Source organism: Heterodontus francisci, chromosome 7, assembly GCF_036365525.1.
Source record: "Heterodontus francisci isolate sHetFra1 chromosome 7, sHetFra1.hap1, whole genome shotgun sequence".
Lineage (NCBI taxonomy): Eukaryota > Metazoa > Chordata > Chondrichthyes > Heterodontiformes > Heterodontidae > Heterodontus > Heterodontus francisci.
This window is the reverse complement of record NC_090377.1, coordinates 339,441-358,685: the sequence shown is the minus strand read 5'-3', so window position 1 is coordinate 358,685 and position 19,245 is coordinate 339,441. Positions and strand designations below refer to the sequence as shown.

Below are 19,245 nucleotides of genomic sequence, written 5' to 3'. Positions count from 1 at the left end.
GTCTATAGAATCTTGAAAGATGACCACCAATGCATCCACTATTTCTCGGGCCACTTCCTTAAGTACTCTGGGATGTAGATTATCAGGCCCTGGGGATTTATCGGCCTTCAATCCCATCAATTTCCCCAACACCATTTCTCGACTAATACTGATTTAGTTCAGTTCCTCCCTCTCACTAAACCCTGTGTTCCCCAACATTTCTGGTATGTTATTTGTGTCCTCCTTTGTGAAGACAGAACCAAAATATGCATTTAGTTGGTCAGCCATTTCTTTGTTCCCCATAATAAATTCCCCTGTTTTTGACTGTAAGGGACCTACATTTGTCTTCACCAATCTTTTTCTCTTCACATACCTATAGAAACTTTTACAGTCAGTTTTTATGTTCCCTGCAAGCTTACTCTCGTACTCTATTTTCCCCTTCTTAATCAATCCCTTGGTTCTCCATTGCTGAATTCGAAACTGCTCCCAATCCTCAGGTCTGTTGTTCCTTCTGGCAAATTTATATGCCTCTTCCTTGGATCTAATGCTATCTCTAATTTCCCTTGTAAGCCATGGTTTGGCTACCTTTCCCATTTTACTTTTGCACCAGACAGAAATAAACAATTGTTGCAGTTCATCCATGCGCTCTTTGAATGTTTGTCATTGCCTATCCACTGTCATCCCTTTAAGTTTCCCAATCTATCATAGCCAACTCGCACCTCATACCTTCGTCGTTTCCTTTATTAAGATTCAGGACCCTTGTCTCAGAAACAACTACGTCACTCTCCATCTTGATGAAGAATTCTATCATATTATGGTCGCTCATCCCCAAGGGGTCTCGCACAACTAGATTGTCAATTATTCTTCTCTCATTACACAATACCCAGTCTAGGATGGCCTGTTCTCTAGTTGGTTCCTCAATGTGTTGGTCCAGAAAACCATCCCGTATACAGTCCATGAATTCCTCCTCTATGGTATTGTGACTAACTTGATTTGCCCAATCTATATGAGCACTTGAAATACCATAGCATACAAGGCTATGGGCCAAGTGCAGGAATTTGGGAATAGAATAGTTGGGTATTGGCACAGACACAATGGGCCAAAGGGCCTGTTTCTATGCTATATTACTCTGTGGCTCTGTATGCAGGTGGAAGTCACCCATAATTACAGATGCTCCTTTATCGTATGTGTCTCTAATTTCCTGTTTAATGCCATTCCCAACATCACCACAGTTTGGGGGTATATATACAACCCCCACTAACGTTTCTTGCCCCGTAGCGTTTCTCAGCTCTACCCATACAGATTCCACATCATCAGAGCCAATATCCTTCCTCACTATTGCGTTAATTTCCTCTTTAACCAGTAATGCAACTCCACCGCCTTTTATTTTTTGCCTGTCCTTCCGAAATACTGAATACCCCTGGAACCTCATTTCCCATCCCTGGTCACCCTGCAGCCATGTCTCCATAATCCCGACTATATCATACCCGTTTACATCTATTTATGCGATTAATTCATCCACTTTATTGCGAATGCTGTGCGCGTTAAGGCACAAAGCCTGAAGGCTTGCCTTTTTAACATTACCTGTCCCCTTTACACGACTTTTCACTGTGGCCCTGTTTTATTCTGGCCCTTAATTTCTCTGCCTATCACTTTTCTTATTCACCTTACTGTCTTTTGTTCTTGTCCTTGATCCCCCCTCCTCTGACTCCTTGCAAAGGTTCCCATTCCCCTGCCATTTTAGTTTAAACCCTCCCCAACCACTCTAGCAAATACTCCCCCTAGGACATCAGTCCCGGTCCTGCCCAGGTATAACCCGTCCAGTTTGTACTGGTCCCACCTCCCCCAGAACCAGTCCCAATGTCCCAGGAATCTAAAACTCTCCCCCTCACACCATCTCTTCAGCCACGTATTCATCCGATATATCCTGCTATTTCTACTCTGACCAGCACGTGGCACTGGTAGTAATCCTGAGATCACTAACTTTGAGGTCCTACTTTTCAACATACTTCCTAACTCTCTATATTCTGCTTTTAGGACCTCATCCTTTTTTTTAACCTATGTCTTTTGTACCAATGTGTACCACGACCACTGGCTGTTCACCCTCCCCCTTCAGAATGTCCTCTAACTGCTCTGAGACATCCTTGACCCTAGCACCAGGGAGGCAACACACCATCCTGGAGTCTCTTTTGCGGCCACAGAAACGCCTATCTACTCCCCTTACAATTGAATCCCCTATAACTATTGCATTCCCACACTTTTTACTCCTCCCCTGTGCAGCAGAGCCAACCATGTTGCAATGAATTGGGCTGTTGCTGCTTTCCCCTGAGTGGCCTTCCCCCCAACAGTATCCTCTTATTTGTTTTGCAGGGGAATAGCCACAGGAGATTCCTGCACTGCCTGCCTCGACCTCTTGCTCTGCCTGGTGGTCACCCATTCCCTTCCTGCCTGTGAAGTCTGAGCCTGCACAGAGAGGTGTGACCACCTCTCTATACATGCCATCCAAAACTCTCCGCCTCGCGTCAGTGATGGAGGGAGTGAATGTTTGTGGATGGGGTGCCAATCAAGTGGGTTGCTTTGTCCTGGATGGTGTTGAACTTCTTGAGTGCTGTAGGAGCTGCACCCATCTGAGCAAGCGAAAGGTATTCCATTACACTCCTGACTTGTGCCTTGTAGATGGCGGATAGGCTTTGGGGAGTCAGGTGAGTTACTCACCGCAGGATTCCTAACTGGATAGTAGGGGGTTCAGTGTGAGAACTGTCTAGCCCTCCTTCTGCGTCATCCTCAGTATCCCTTTCTTTCTTCACTGTCCCTATTACCTAACATACCTGGGCTTGCTTATCCTCATCCTGACTATAATATTAACATACTGATATGACACAGTTGAATCTTTTTCCAGCAATATGGGGTGTCAATCAAATAATTTACCAATTCTCTTGACCACTTTATATGGACCACTGCACCATGCTTTCAACGCTTCACCCTCTCTTCTTCTTTGTCCTCCTTGTCTCGAGAGACAATGGGTAAGTGCCTAGAGGTGGTCAGTGGTTTGTGGAGCAGCGCCTGGAGTGGCTATAAAGGCCAATACTAGAGTGACAGACTTTTCCACAGGTGGTGCAGATAAAATTAGCCGTCGGGGCTCTTTCACAGTTGGCTCTCTCCTTGCACTTCTGTCTTTTTCCTGCCAACTGCTAAGTCTCTTCGACTCGCCACTCTTTAGCCCCGCCTTTATAGCTGTCCACCAGCTCTGGTAATCACTGGTAACTGACTCCCACGACTTGTGGTCAATGTCACAGGATTTCATGTCGCGTTTGCAGATGTCTTTAAAGCGGAAACATGGACGGCCGGTAGGTTTGATACCAGTGACGAGCTCGCTGCACAATGCGTCCTTGGGGATCCTGCCATCTTCCATTTGGTTCACATGGCCAAGTCATCTCAAGCGCCGCTGACTCAGTAGGGTGTATATGCTGGGGATGTTTGCTGCCTCAAGGACTTCTGCACTGGAGATACGGTCCTGCCACCTGATGTCAAGGATTCTCCGGAGGCAGCGAAGATGGAATGAGTTGAGACGTCGCTCTTGGCTGACATATGTTGTCCAGGCCTCGCTGCCGTAGAGCAAGGTACTGAGGACACAGGCTTAAAACACTGGACTTCTGTGTTCCGTGTCAGTGCGCCATTTCCCCACACCCTCTTGGCCAGTCTGGACGTAGCAGCGGACGCCTTTCCCATGCATTTGTTGATTTCTGCATCGAGAGACAGGTCACTGGTGATAGTTGAGCCTAGGTAGGTGAACTCTTGAACCACATCCAGAGCGTGGTCGCCGATATTGATGGATGGAGCATTTCTGACGTCCTGTCCCATGATGTTCGTTTTCTTGAGGCTGATGGTTAGGCCAAATTCGTTGCAGGCAGCAGCAAACCTGTCGATGAGTCTCTGCAGAGACTCTTCTGTGTGGGATGTTAATGCAGCATCGTCAGCAAAGAGGAGTTCCCCGATGAGGACTTTCCGTACTTTAGTCTTCGCTCTAAGACGGACAAGGTTGAACAACCTGCCATCTGATCTTGTGTGGAGGAAAATTCCTTCTTCTGAAGACTTGAATGCATGTGACAGCAGCAGTGAGAAGATCTCAAACAGTGTAGGTGCGAGAACACAGCCCTGTTTCACGCCACTCAGGATAGGAAAGGGGTCTGATGAGGCACCGCTGTGCTGAATTGTGCTTTTCATATCGTCATGGAATGAGGCGATGATACTTAGCAGCTTTGGTGGACATCCGATCTTTGCTAGTCGCCTGAAGAGACCACGTCTGCTGACTAGCTCAAGGGCTTTGCTGAGATCTATGAAAGCAACGTAGAGGGGCATCTGTTGTTCGTGGCATTTCTCCTGTAGCTGGCGAAGGGAGAACAGCATGTCAACGGTGGATCTCTCTGCTCGAAAGCCACACGATGCCTCAAGGTAGACATGCTCAGCCAGCTGCTGGAGTCTGTTTAAAATGACTCAAGCGAAGACTTTCCCCACTATGCTGAGCAGGGAGATTCCACAGTAGTTGTTGCAGTCACCGCGGTCACCCTTGTTCGTATAGAGGATGATGATATTGGCATTGCGCATGTCCTGTAGTACTGCTCCCTCATCCCAGCACAGGCAAAGCAGTTCATGGAGTACTGAGAGTATAGCAGGCTTGGCACTCTTGATTATTTCAGGGGTAAAGCCGACCTTTCCAGGGGCTTTTCCACTGGCTAGAAAATAAAGGGCACACTGAGTTCCGATTTTGTGGGCTATTCGTCCAGCTCATTCATGACTGGCAGAGACTGGGCTGTATTGAGGGCGGTATCAGTGACAATATTTTCCCTGGAGTACAGTTCTAGGTAGTTCTCCACCCAGCGGTCCATTTGCTTGCGTTGGTCAGTGATCGTTTCCCCTGATTTGGACTTGAGGGGGGCGATCTTCTTGATGGTTGGCCCAAAAGCTCTCAATGCCATCATACATTCCTCTGATGTTTCCGGTGTCGGAGGCCAGCTGAATACGACTGCATAGGTGTTGCCAGTAGTCATCTGCACAGCGCTTGGCTGTTCTTTGGGCAGCACTTCTGGCTACTTTCAGTGCTACGGATGTTAACTCGCTGGGGGCTTTTTTGTAGTTCAACAGCACAATGCGCTTAGCGGCTATGACAGGTTCCAGCTCTTCAAAGTGAGATTGAAACCAGTCTGCATTCTGCTTCTCACGTTTGCCAAAGGTGGTCATTGCTGAGTCATAGATGGCGTCTCTGATGTGGGCCCACTTCGTCTCTGCATCCCCTGCAGGAGTGTTTTGAAGGGCTTTTTCAAGTGAATTTAGAAACTTATGTAACAGCTGTGGATAAGAAATTGTGTTAGTGTTGGTGCGCGGGCGGCCCTTCTGCTTCGAGTGTTGTTGCTTCTTTGGTTTGAGTTTAGCTTTTCTGCAGACCAGGAAGTGGTCAGTGCCGCAGTCTGCACTGTGGAAGTTGCGTGTGATTTGGACACTGTTTATAGAGGCTCGTCTTGTGACGACGAGATCCAGCTGGTGCCAACGACGTGATCTTGGGGGTCTCTATAAAACCTGGTGACAGGGTTTAGTTTGAAAGAACCAGTTGGTGATGCATAGGTTGTGATAGGTACACAACTCCAGCAGTCTCTGTCCATTCTCATTCATCCTTCCAATCCCACAGTGTCCAAGACAGGAGGGCCATGAGTCATGTTCGGCCCCAACCCTGGCATTAAAGTCCCCCAGTAGGAACAAATGTTCAGTATTAGGAATGCTACTAATGATATTATGGAGTTCCTCGTAGAACTGGTCTTTATCTTCAGGTGGGGAGCAGAGTGTTGGAGCATAGATGCTGAGTAGGTGTACTGGACCAGAGGCGGTGGGCAGTCGGATGGACAATATGCGTTCTGAGCCATTTGAAGGTGGCTCTGTCATGCTGAGCGCAGAGTTTCTGATGGCGAAGCCCACTCCATGCTGTGTTGGTTCTTCAGGATCCGTACCCTGCCAGTAGAAGGTGTAGTCTTGCTCTCTTAGAGATCCTCTCACAGGGAAGCATGTCTCCTGAAGTGCTGCAATGTCCACATTGGGTCTACTGAGCTCGTTGTTAATGATGGCAGTCTTCCAAGAGTCATTGATTTGTGTAAGGTCTTCCAACAGGCCAGGACACATAGTTCTGATGTTCCAGCTTGCAAAACAAAGGGCTGGTACCTTCTTTCCTTTTTTTGTCGTGCTGTTTGGTGCAGTGTTACAGTCTGCCTTGTGGGCAATGACCCTGAGCTCCAAGCACCCATTGAAGCAGGTGGACTGTGGCGGGACAGAACCTTTCAGACCGGGGGCTGCCCGGTGTTTTTTCCTCCTTCGGCAATTAACACTGCCGGTAGCTCACTGTAGAATTGCTGCTGAGAGAAATAGTCAGCTCTTTCCTTCAGTAAGCACGCTTTGCTGGTGACTCTCAAAACTGGTTATAGCTGTTTTTTGCACAGTCAAGTTGAAACATGATACTCTCTTGCTGTTGGCTAAGTAACAACTGCAGTGTGGCACACTGTTCTCAGAAATCTGAAACTTCTCTCTCTGTCTTAAAGGTACACTGTTCTTAACAGAGTCTTAAAGGCACACAGTTTCAAACAGATGAGAAAAAAAACAGCTCCGTGACAAGGCACTTACAAAAAATCATAGTATTCGACAGAATCAAAGGGAAATCGCGTTTGACAAGTGTATTAAATTGTTTGACGATATAGGGTGGATAAAGGGAAACCAGTAGATGTATTATACTTGGATTTTCAAACGGCATTCAATCAGGTGCCACACAAAAGGTTACTGCACAAGATAAGGGCTCATGGAGAGTTGGGAGTATTGTATTATTTATTTTATTTATTTAGAGATACAGCACTGAAACAGGCCCTTCGGCCCACCGAGTCTGTGTCGACCAATAACCACCCATTTAGACTAACCCTGCAGTAATCCCATATTCCCTGCCACCAACCTACACGAGGGACAATTTACAATGGCCAATTTACCTATCACCTGCAAGTCTTTGGTTGTGGGTGAAAACCGGAGCACCCGGCAAAAACCCACGTGCTCACAGGGAGAACTTGCAAACTCCGCACAGGCAGTACCCAGAATCGAACCCGGGTTCTTGGAGCTGTGAGGCTGCGGTGCTAACCACTGCGCCACCCGGATGCAGGACTGGTTAACGGACAGAAACCAGAGATTAAGGATAAACAGGGCATTTTCAAGTCAGCAGGATCTAACTAATGGATTGCCACAAGTATCAATGCTGGAGCCTCAGCTATTTACAATCATATTAATGACTTAGAAGAAGACAGAGAGTAATATATCCAAGTTTGCTGACAATACAAAGCTAGGTGGGAATGTAAACTCTGAGGAAGACACAAAGAAACTGCAAAGAGATATAGACAGTGTCACGCTCACAAAACGTGCAGCGATGAAAATACAGAACCAAACTGAAGAGTTATAAAAATTGGAACAATTTTTAAAAGACTGGTGCATGTGCTATCAACAAAATGGAGAAGACACATGAGCCTCAGCATCTCTTGCACTCAAATTCAAATCCGTCCCTATTAAGAAGGAAAGCCAATTAAGCCCCATCCACATGGAAATGCGACAGATAGTCACACCTGAACAAAGAACAGTACAGCACAGGAACAGGCCATTCAGCCCTCCAAGCCTGCGCCGATCTTGATGCCTGCCGAAACTAACACCTTCTGCACTTCCGGGACCCATATCGCTCTATTCCCTTCCTATTCATGTATTTGTCAAGATGTCTCTTAAACGTCGCTATCGTATCTGCTTCCACCATCACCCCTGGCAGCAAGTTCCAGGCACTCACCACCCTCTGTGTTAAAAACTTGCCTCGCACATCCCCTCTAAACTTTGCCCCTCGCACCTTAAACCTATGTCCCCTAGTAACTGACTCTTCCACCCTGGGAAAAAGCTTCTGACTATCCACTCTGTCCATGACGCTCATAACTTTGTAAACCTCTATCATGTCGCCCCTCCACCTCTGTCGTTCCAGTGAAAACAATCCGAGTTTTTCCAACCTCTCCTCATAGCTAATGCCCTCCAGACGAGGCAACATCCTGGTAAACCTCTTCTGTACCCTCTCCAAAGCCTCCACGTCCTTCTGGTAGTGTGGCGACCAGAATTGAACGCAATATTCTAAGTGTGGCCTAACTAAGGTTCTGTACAGCTGCAACATGACTTGCCAATTTTTATAATCTATGCCCCATCCCTAGTTGGACTATCTACATACTGTTTCAAGAAGCCCTCCTGGATGCTCCTCACAAATTCTGCCCCATCCAAGCCCCTAGCACTAAGTGAGTCCCAGTCAATATAGGGAAAGTTAAAATCACCACAACCCTGTTACCTTTACATCTTTCCAAAATCTGTCTACATATCTGCTCCTCTACCTCCCGCTGGCTGTTGGGAGGCCTGTAGTAAACCCCCAACGTCTTGACTGCATCCTTCCTATTCCTGAGCTCCACCCATATTGCCTCGCTGCATGATCCCTCTGAGGTGTCCTCCCGCAGTACAGCTGTGATATTCTCCTTAACCAGTAATGCAACTCCCCCACCCCTTTTACATCCCACTCTATCCCGCCTGAAGCTTCTAAAGCCTGGAACATTTAGCTGCCAATCCTGCCCTTCCCTCAACCAAGTCTCTGTAATAGCAACAACATCATATTTCCAAGTACTAATCCAAGCTCTAAGTTCATCTGCCTTACCTGTTATACTTCTCGCATTGAAACAAATGCACTTCAGACCACCAGTCCCACTGTGCTCAGCAACATCTCCCTGCCGGCTCTTCCTCTTAGTCCTACTGGCCTTATTTACTATGTCCTCCTCATTTATTTCACTAGCTGTCCTACTGCTCTGGTTCCCACCCCCCTGCCACACTAGTTTAAACCATCCCGAGTGACGCTAGCAAACCTTGCAGCCAGGATATTAGTGACCCTCCAGTTTAGAAGAAACCCGTCCTTCTTGTACAGGTCCCATCTGTCCCTGAAGAGAGCCCAATGGTCCAGATATCTGAAACCCTCCCTTCTACACCAGCTGCTCAGCCACGTGTTTAGCTGCACTATCTTCCTATTTCTAGCCTCACTGGCACTTGGCCCAGGGAGTAATCCAGAGATTACAACCCTCGAGGTCCTGTTTTTTTAACTTACTACCTAACTCCCTAAACTCCCCCTGCAGGACCTCATCACTCTTCCTGCCTATGTCATTGGTACCGATGTGTACCACAACCTCTGGCTGTTCACCCTCCCCCTTCAGAATGCCCCCTGTCCGTTCAGAGACATCCTTGATCCTGGCACCAGGGAGACAACATACCATCCTGGAGTCTCTTTCACATCCACAGAAGCGCCTATCTTTGCCCCTGACTATAGAGTCCCCTGTAACTATCGCTCTTCTGCGCTTTGTCCCTCCCTGCTGAACAACAGTGCCAGCCGTGGTGCCACTGCTCTGGCTGCTGCTGTTTTCCCGATAGGCCATCCCCCCCAACAGTATCCAAAACGGCATACTTGTTAGAGAGGGGGATAGCCACAGGGGATTCCTGCACTGACTGCCTGCCCCTTCTAGCGGTCACCCATCTATCTGCCTGCACCTTGGGTGTAACCACTTCTCTAAAACTCCTGTCTATGATGCTTTCCGCCACCTGCATGCTCCTAAGTGCATCCAGTTGCCGCTCCAACCGATCCATGCGGTCTGTGAGGAGCTGCAACTGGGTACACTTCCTGCAGATGTAGTCGCCCGGAACACTGGAAGCGTCACGGACCTCCCACATCTCACAGGTGAAGCACTTAACCATTCTGACTGACATTTCTATCACTAATTAATAAATTAATTTTATGAATGCGGGCTATTCTCAAAAACAATGAGACAAGACCTTTCTCAGACTTCTCGTCTCCAAATAACGTCCATTACAATGGAGTGTGATCCACCCTTATCTCTTCAGAATGGGGCCATCATCAAGGCCATCAAATCGCCCAGCTTGGACTGAAACCTGAAGACACATGGCAAAACCAAGCCTTGTAAAATTCACCTTGAAGGGTAATTGTGTTGAGGAACAAAGGCGGGGGGAGGATGTATTTTCCGGACAGGATTACAGACATTATCAGTCTGGTCTATCCTCAACCACAAAGTACAACAACAAAAAAGCCATTTTGAATTCCAGCAAAGCTGAGAGAGAGAGAGAGAAAGAGAGAGAGAGAAAGAGTGTGTGTGTGGGGGGTGGGGAGAGATTGGTTTCAGCCAACACAGTTGATCCCTTTCGATTCAAAAATCTGAGTGGGTGAAACCCATTGTTGCTCAGGTGTTACCCCTGCAGTCTCTACTTTTCAAAAAAAGTCTTGTACAGGGTTATGGGGAGAAGGCGGGCGAATGGAACTGATGGAATTGCTCTTTCAGAGAGACAGTGCAGACATGCTGAGCTAAATGGCTGCCTTCTGCACTGTAACGAATCTGTGATATAAGTTAGAAGCTAGCTACAGCAGAGACAAAACTCTTCAGGGGTGAGACTGACCTAAGACATAAGCACCGTCTTCAACCTACCAGGAGACTGCAACAGCCCAACGATTATCAGACAACCAGCAAACAGGCTTGCAACTTTAAAATTATTGTTCCGAGGGGAATCCCACAGGTTATTTCTGAAACAACAGACTTCCACAACCTGAATTCTGAACACCTCTTGTCCTGTACTCTATTCATCTTCTCGAGAGTGTGTGAGAGAATGAATACGTGCGTGAATGGAATTGTGAACATTTTCAGGGAATGAGTATTGTTTAATAAATATTTAATCTGATTTAAGTGTACAAGAAAACCTGTCAATGTCTGTTAAGTGGCAAATAAAACAGAAAGGAGTTAAAACACTAGTAACAAAAACAGTTGCTGTGGTCAGTTGTGAGGGGAACAGTGCAAACCAGCCACGCCATCAAAAACCTGGCCGTAACAACAGATTAAGTGAGTGGACAACAAGGTGGCAAAAGGAATATAATGTGTGGAAGTGCGAGGTCATTCACTTTGATACTAAGAATAGAAAAGCAGAATTTTTTTTTTTATAAGGTGTGAAGCTTTGGAATTCTTTACCCCCGAAGATTATGGATTCTTCATCGTTGAGTATATTCAAAGCTGGGATAGGTGGATTTTTGGGGAATCAAGAGAAAGGGGAGTTTTTTTATATTCTTTTTATGGGATGTTGGCGTCGCTGGCTAGGTCAGCATTTATTGCCCATCACTAAATGCGCTTGAAAAGGTGATGGTGAGCCGCCTACTTGAACCGCTGCAGTCCACGTGGTTTAGGCACATCCACAGTGCTATTAGGAAGGGAGTCCCCAGGTCCGGATGGGATCTATCCAAGGTTACTGAGGGAAGCGAGAGAGGAAATAGCTGGGGCCTGAACAGATATCTTTGCAGCATCCTTAAACACGGGTGAGGTCCCGGAGGACTGGAGAATTGCTAATGTTGTCCCCTTGTTTAAGAAGGGTAGCAGGGATAATCCAGGTAATTATAGACCGGTGAGCCTGACGTCAGTGGTAGGGAAGCTGCTGGAGAAGATACTGAGGGATAGGATCTATTCCCATTTGGAAGAAAATGGGCTCATCAGTGATAGGCAACATGGTTTTGTGCAGGGAAGGTCATGTCTTACCAACTTAATAGAATTCTTTGAGGAAGTGACAAAGTTGATTGATGAGGGAAGGGCTGTCGATGTCTATACATGGACTTCAGTAAGGCGTTTGATAAGGTTCCCCATGGCAGGCTGATGGAGAAAGTGAAGGCGCATGGGGTCCAAGGTGTACTAGCTAGATGGATAAAGAACTGGCTGGGCAACAGGAGACAGAGAGTAGCAGTAGAAGGGAGTTTCTCAAAATGGAGACGTGTGACCAGTGGTGTTCCACAGGGATCCGTGCTGGGACCACTGTTGTTTGTGATATACATTAATGATTTGGAGGAAAGTATAGGTGGTCTGATTAGCAAGTTTGCAGACGACACAAAGATTGGTGGAGTAGCAGATAGTGAAGGGGACTGTCAGAGAATACAGCAGAATATAAATAGATTGGAGAGTTGGGCAGAGAAATGGCAGATGGAGTTCAATCAGGGCAAATGCGAGGTGATGCAGTTTGGAAGATCCAATTCAAGAGTGAACTATACAGTAAATGGAAAAGTCCTGGGGAAAATTGATGTACTGAGAGATTTGGGTGTTCAGGTCCATTGTTCCCTGAAGGTGGCAACGCAGGTCAATAGAGTGGTCAAGAAGGCATACGGCATGCTTTCCTTCATCGGACGGGGTATTGAGTACAAGAGTTGGCAGGTCATGTTACAGTTGTATAGGACTTTGGTTCGGCCACATTTGGAATACTGCGTACAGTTCTGGTCGCCACATTACCAAAAGGATGTGGATGCTTTGGAGATGGTGCAGAAGAGGTTCACCAGGATGTTGCCTGGTATGGAGGGCGCTAGCTATGAAGAGAGGTTGAGTAGATTAGGATTATTTTCATTAGAAAGACGGAGGTTGAGGGGGGACCTGATTGAGGTCATGAGAGGTATAGACAGGGTGGATAGCAAGAGGCTTTTTCCCAGAGTGGGGGATTCAATTACTAGAGGACACGAGTTCAAAGTGAAAGGGGAAAAGTTTAGGGGGGATATGCGTGGAAAGTTCTTTACGCAGAGGGTGGTGGGTGCCTGGAACGCGTTGCCAGCGGAGGTGGTAGATGCTGGCACGATGGCGTCTTTTAAGATGTATCTAGACAGATACATGAATGGGCAGGAAGAAAAGAGATACAGAACCTTAGAAAATAGGCGACATGTTTAGAGAGAGGATCTGGATCAGCGCAGGCTTGGAGAGCCGAAGGGCCTGTTCCTGTGCTGTAATTATCTTTGAGTTCCAAGATTTTGACCCAGCAACAGTGAAGGAATGGCAGCAATACAGTTTTAAGTCAGGATGGTGTGTGGCTGGGAGGGGAACTTGCAGGTGGTGGTGTTCCCATTCATCTGTTGCCCTTGTTCTTATAGGTGGTAGAGGTCGCAGGTTTGGAAGCTGCTGTCAAAGACGCATTGGTGGTGGAGGGAGTGAATGTTAAAAGAACAAAGAACAAAGATTATTACAGCACAGGAACAGGCCCTTCGGCCCTCCAAGCCTGCGCCGATCCAGATCCTCTCACTAAACATGTCGCCTATTTTCTAAGGTTCTGTATCTCTTTTCTTCCTGCCCATTCATGTATCTGTCTAGATACATCTTAAAAGACTCCATCGTGCCCGCATCTACCACCTCCACTGGCAATGCGTTCCAGGTGCCCACCACCCTCTGCGTAAAGAACTTTCCACGCATATCCCCCCTAAACATTTCCCCTTTCACTTTGAACTCGTGTCCTCTAGTAATTGAAACCCCCACTCTGGGAAAAAGCCTCTTGCTATCCACCCTGTCTTTACCTCTCATGATTTTGTACACCTCAATCAGGGCCCCCCTCAACCTCCGTCTTTCTAATGAAAATAATCCTAATCTACTCAACCTCTCTTCATAGCTAGCGCCCTCCATACCAGGCAACATCCTGGTGAACCTCCTCTGCACCCTCTCCAAAGCATCCACATCCTTTTGATAATGTGGCGACCAGAACTGTACGCAGTATTCCAAATGTGGCCGAACCAAAGTCCTATACAACTGTAACATGACCTGCCAACTCTTGTACTCAATGCCCCGTCCGATGAAGGAAAGCATGCCGTATGCCTTCTTGACCACTCTATTTACCTGCGTTGCCACCTTCAGGGAACAGTGGACCTGAACACCCAAATCTCTCTGGACATCAATTTTCCCCAGGACTTTTCCATTTACTGTATAGTTCACTCTTGAATTGGATCTTCCAAAACGCATCACCTCGCATTTGCCCTGATTGAACTCCATCTGCCATTTCTCTGCCCAACTCTCTAATCTATCTATATTCTGCTGTATTCTCTGACAGTCCCCTTCACTATCTGCTACTCCACCAATCTTAGTGTCGTCTGCAAACTTGCTAATCAGTCCACCTATACTTTCCTCCAAATCATTAATGTATATCACAAACAACAGTGGTCCCAGCACGGATCCCTGTGGAACACCACTGGTCACACGTCTCCATTTTGAGAAACTCCCTTCTACTGCTACTCTCTGTCTCCTGTTGCACAGCCAGTTCTTTATCCATCTAGCTAGTACACCTTGGACCCCAAGCGCCTTCACTTTCTCCATCAGCCTGCCATGGGGAACCTTATCAAACGCCTTACTGAAGTCCATGTATATGACATCGACAGCCCTTCCCTCATCAATCAACTTTGTCACTTTCTCAAAGAATTCTATTAAGTTGGTAAGACATGACCTTCCCTGCACAAAACCATGTTGCCTATCACTGATGAGCCCATTTTCTTCCAAATGGGAATAGATCCTATCCCTCAGTATCTTCTCCAGCAGCTTCCCTACCACTGACGTCAGGCTCACCGGTCTATAATTACCTGGATTATCCCTGCTACCCTTCTTAAACAAGGGGACAACATTAGCAATTCTCCAGTCCTCCGGGACCTCACCCGTGTTTAAGGATGCTGCAAAGATATCTGTTAAGGCCCCAGCTATTTCCTCTCTCGCTTCCCTCAGTAACCTGGGATAGATCCCATCCGGACCTGGGGACCTGTCCACCTTAATGCCCTTTAGAATACCCAACACTTCCTCCCTCCTTATGCCGACTTGATCTAGAGTAATCAAACATCTGTTCCTAACCTCAACATCCGTCATGTCCCTCTCCTCGGTGAATACCGATGCAAAGTACTCGTTTAGAATCTCACCCATTTTCTCTGAGTCCAAGCATAACATTCCTCCTTTGTCCTTGAGTGGGCCAATCCTTTCTCTAGTTACCCTCTTTCTCCTTATATATGAATAAAAGGCTTTGGGATTTTCCTTAACCCTGTTTGCTAAAGATATTTCATGACCCCTTTTAGCCCTCTTAATTCCTCGTTTCAGATTGGTCCTACATTCCCGATATTCTTTCAAAGCTTCGTCTTTCATCAGCCGCCTACACCTTATGTATGCTTCCTTTTTCCTCTTAGCTAGTCTCACAATTTCACCTGTCATCCATGGTTCCCTAATCTTGCCATTTCTATCCCTCTTTTTCACAGGAACATGTCTCTCCTGAACGCTAATCAACCTCTCTTTAAAAGCCTCCCACATATCATATGTGGATTTACCTTCAAACAGCTGCTCCCAATCTACATTTCCCAGCTCCTGCCGAATTTTGGTATAGTTGGCCTTCCCCCAATTTAGCACTCTTCCTTTAGGACCACTCTCGTCTTTGTCCATGAGTATTTTAAAGCTTACGGAATTGTGATCACTATTCCCAAAGTAGTCCCCTACTGAAACTTCAACAACCTGGCCGGGTTGAAGGTGGTTGATGGGGTACCAATCAAACAAGCTGCTTTGTGCTGGATGGTGTTGAGTTTCTTGAGTGTTGTTGGAGCTGCATTCATCCTGGCAAGTGGAGAGTATTCCATCACACTCCTGACTTGTGCCTTGCAGATGGTGAACAGGCTTTGGGGAGTTAGGAGGTGAGTTACTCGCCACAGAATTCCCAGCTTCTGACCTCTCTTGTAGCTACAGTACTTATACAGAATCCCAGAATCATAGAAGGTTTAAGGCACAGAAAGAGGCCACTTGGACCATCGTGTCTGTGCCGGCCGAAAAACGATCCACCTATTCTAATCCCACCTTCCAGAATTTGGTCCGTAGACCTGCAGATTACAGCACATGAGGTGCATATCCAGACTCCTTTTGAATAAGCTGAGGGTTTCTGCCTCAGCTACCCTTTCAGGCAGTGACTTCCAGACCATCATCACCCTCTGGGTGAAAAAGTTTTTCCTCATTTCCCCTCTAATTTTTCTACCAATCACTTTAAATCTATGTCCCCTCGTCACTGACCTCTCTGCTAAGATGAATAGACCCTTCACCTCCACTCTATCCAAAATTGTATACATTTCAATCAGATCTCCCCTCAGCCTTCTCTGTTCCAAGGAGAACAACCCCAGCCTATTCAATCTTTCCTCTTAGCTGCATTTTTCCAGCCCTGGCAACATCCTCATAAATCTCCTCTGTACCCTCTCTCGTGCAATTACATCCTTTCGGTAATGAGATGACAACTGCACACAGTACTCAACTTGTGGCCTAACCAATGAGTTATACAGTTCCAGCATAACCTCCCTACTCGTTTTAGTTTTAGTTTAGTTCAGAGATACAGCACTGAAACAGGCCCTTCGGCCCACCGAGTCTGTGCCGACCATCAACCACCCATTTATACTAATCCTACACTAATCCCATATTCCTACCACATCCCCACCTGTCCCTATATTTCCCTACCACCTACCTATTTTAGGGGCAATTTATAATGGCCAATTTACCTACCAACCTGCAAGTCTTTTGGCTTGTGGGAGGAAACCGGAGCACCCGGAGAAAACCCACGCAGACACAGGGAGAACTTGCAAACTCCACACAGGCAGTACCCAGAATTGAACCCGGGTCGCTGGAGCTGTGAGGCTGCGGTGCTAACCACTGCGCCACTGTGCCGCCCTATTGTATTCTATATCCCGGCTAATAAAGGAAAGGATTCCATATGCCACCTTAACCACCCTATCGACCTGTCCTGCTACCTTCAGGGATCTGTGGACATTCATTCCAAGGTCCCTTACTTCCTCTACACTTCTCAGTATTTCCCCAAATGCATCACCTCACACTTCTCCAAGTTGAGTTCCATTTGCCACTTTTCTGCCCATCTGACCAGACCATCAATATCTTCCTGCAGCCTACAGCTATCCTTCTCATTATCTACCACACGGCCAATCTTTGTGTCGTCCGCAAATGTCTTTACATCCAAATCGTTAGTATACGCCACAAAAAGCAGGGGACCCAGTACTGAGCCCTGCGGAACGCCACTGGAAACAGTCCTCCAGGCGCTAAAACAGCTATCAACAATTACCCTTTGTTTCTTGCCACTGAGCCAATTTTGTATCCACGTTGCTGCATTTCCGTGGATCCCATGGAATTTTATTTTTTTTAAACCAGTCTGCCATGTGGGACCTTACCAAAAGCCTTGCTAAAATCCATCAACTGCACTACCCTCATCTATCGTCCTTATTATTTCTTCAACAAATTCAATCAAGTTGGTCAAACAATGTCTTCCCTTAACAAATCCATGCTGACTATCCTTGATCAACCTGTGCCTTTCTAAGTGATAGTTTATCCTGTCTCTCAGAACAGATTCCAATAATTTGCCCACTACCGAGGTTAGAATATGGCTGGTCAAGTGGTAACCCCCAGGATATTGATAGTGGGGGATTCCGCGATGGTGATGCCATTGAATGTCAAGGGGAGAGTGTTGGATTTTCTCTTGTTGGAGACGGTCATTGTCTAACACTTGTTTGGCACAAATGTTACTTGCCACTTATCAGCCCAAGCCTGGATACTGTCCAGGTCTTGCTGCATTTCTACACAGACTGCTTCAGTATCTGAGGAGTCACGAATGGTGCTGAACATTATGCAATCATCAGCGAACATTCCCACTTGTGACCTTATGATGGAAGGAAGGTCATTGATGAAGCAGCTGAAGATGGTTGGGCCTAGGACACTACCCTGTGGAACTCTTGCAGTGATGTACTAGAATTGAGATGATTGACCTCCAACAACCACAACCATCTTCCTTTGTACTAGGTATGACTCCAACCAGTGGAGAGTTTTCCTCCTGATTCCCATTGACACCAGTTTTGCTAGGGCTTCTTGATTCCACACTTGGTCAAACGCTGCCTTGATATCAAGCCTCGAGGCAGAAGATCAGCCATGATCATATTGAATGACGGAGCACGCTCAAGGGGACATATAGTATACTTCTGCTCTTATTTCTTATCTTCTTCTTAGGCAGTCCCTAGTAACAGGTAATGCAGAGGTTATAGAAAGAGAGGAACTTAGAACAATCATCATCATTAGGGAAAAAGTACTGAGCAAACTTTTGGGATTGAAGGCAGACAAGTCCCCAGGGCCTGATGGCCTACATTCTAGGGTCTTAAAGGAAGTGGCAGCGGAGATAGTGGATCCATTGGTTATAATATTCCAAAATTCCCTGGATACGGGAAAGGTTCCAGTGGATTGGAAAAAAGCTAACATAAAGCCCTTATTCAAAAAGGGAGGGAGGCAGAAAGTAGGAAACTATAGACCAGTTTGTTTAACATCTGTCGTTGGGAAATTGTTAGAATCCATTATTAAGGAAGTAATAACAGGACATTTAGGAAGTCAAAACGCAATCCATCAGAGTCAGCATGGTTTTATTTATTTAGAGATACAGCACTGAAACAGGCCCTTCGGCCCACCGAGTCTGTGCCGACCAACAACCACCCATTTATACTAATCCTACATTAAACTCATATTCCCTACCACATCCCCACCATTCTCCTACCACCTACCTACACTAGGGGCAATTTACAATGGCAAATTTACCTTTGTATTCTTCCGACCAAAATGGATAACCTCACACTCATCCACGTTAAACTCCATCTGCCAAATTTTGGCTCATTCACCTAACTTATCCATATTCGTTTGTAAATTTCTTATTTCTTTATTGCAACTTACTATCCCACCTATTTTAGTGTCATCTGCAAATCTGGCTATAGTACCTTCTATCCCTGCATCCAAGTCATTAATATAGATTGTAAATAGTTGGAACTCAAGGATGAACCCTGTGGCACCCCACTAGTTATATCTTGCCAACCAGAAAAAGGCTCATTTATCCCAACTCTCTGTTTTCTGTTGGTTAGCCAATCCTCTATCCGAGCTAATAAATTGCCCCTAACCTAAAGTGATCTTACCTTGTGTATTAACCTTTTGTGCGACACCTTATCAAATGCCTTCTGGAAGTCCAGATATACTACATCTACAGGATCCCCATTATCCGCTTTACTTGTTACATCTTTGAAGAACTCAAGTGAATTAGTCAAACACGATTTACCCTTCGAGGGCGGCACAGTGGCGCAGTGGTTAGCACTGCAGCCTCACAGCTCCAGTGACCTGGGTTCAGTTCTGGCTACTGCCTGCGTGGAGTTTGGAAGTTCTCCCTGTGACCGCGTGGGTTTCCACCGGGTGCTCCGGTTTCCTCCCACAGTCAAAGACTTGCAGGTTGATAGGTAAATTGGCCATTGTAAATTGCCCCCAGTGTGGGTAGGAGAATGGTGGGGATGTGGTAGGGAATATGGGATTAATG

The 19,245-nt window shown here is 46.5% G+C and overlaps 1 protein-coding gene across 1 annotated transcript in view; it reads right to left on the bottom strand.

The window, feature by feature from the left end:
• Positions 1-19,245, bottom strand: part of xrcc5 (X-ray repair complementing defective repair in Chinese hamster cells 5) — a 388,719-nt gene that overhangs the window by 278,232 nt on the left and 91,242 nt on the right. The window lies entirely within an intron of this gene.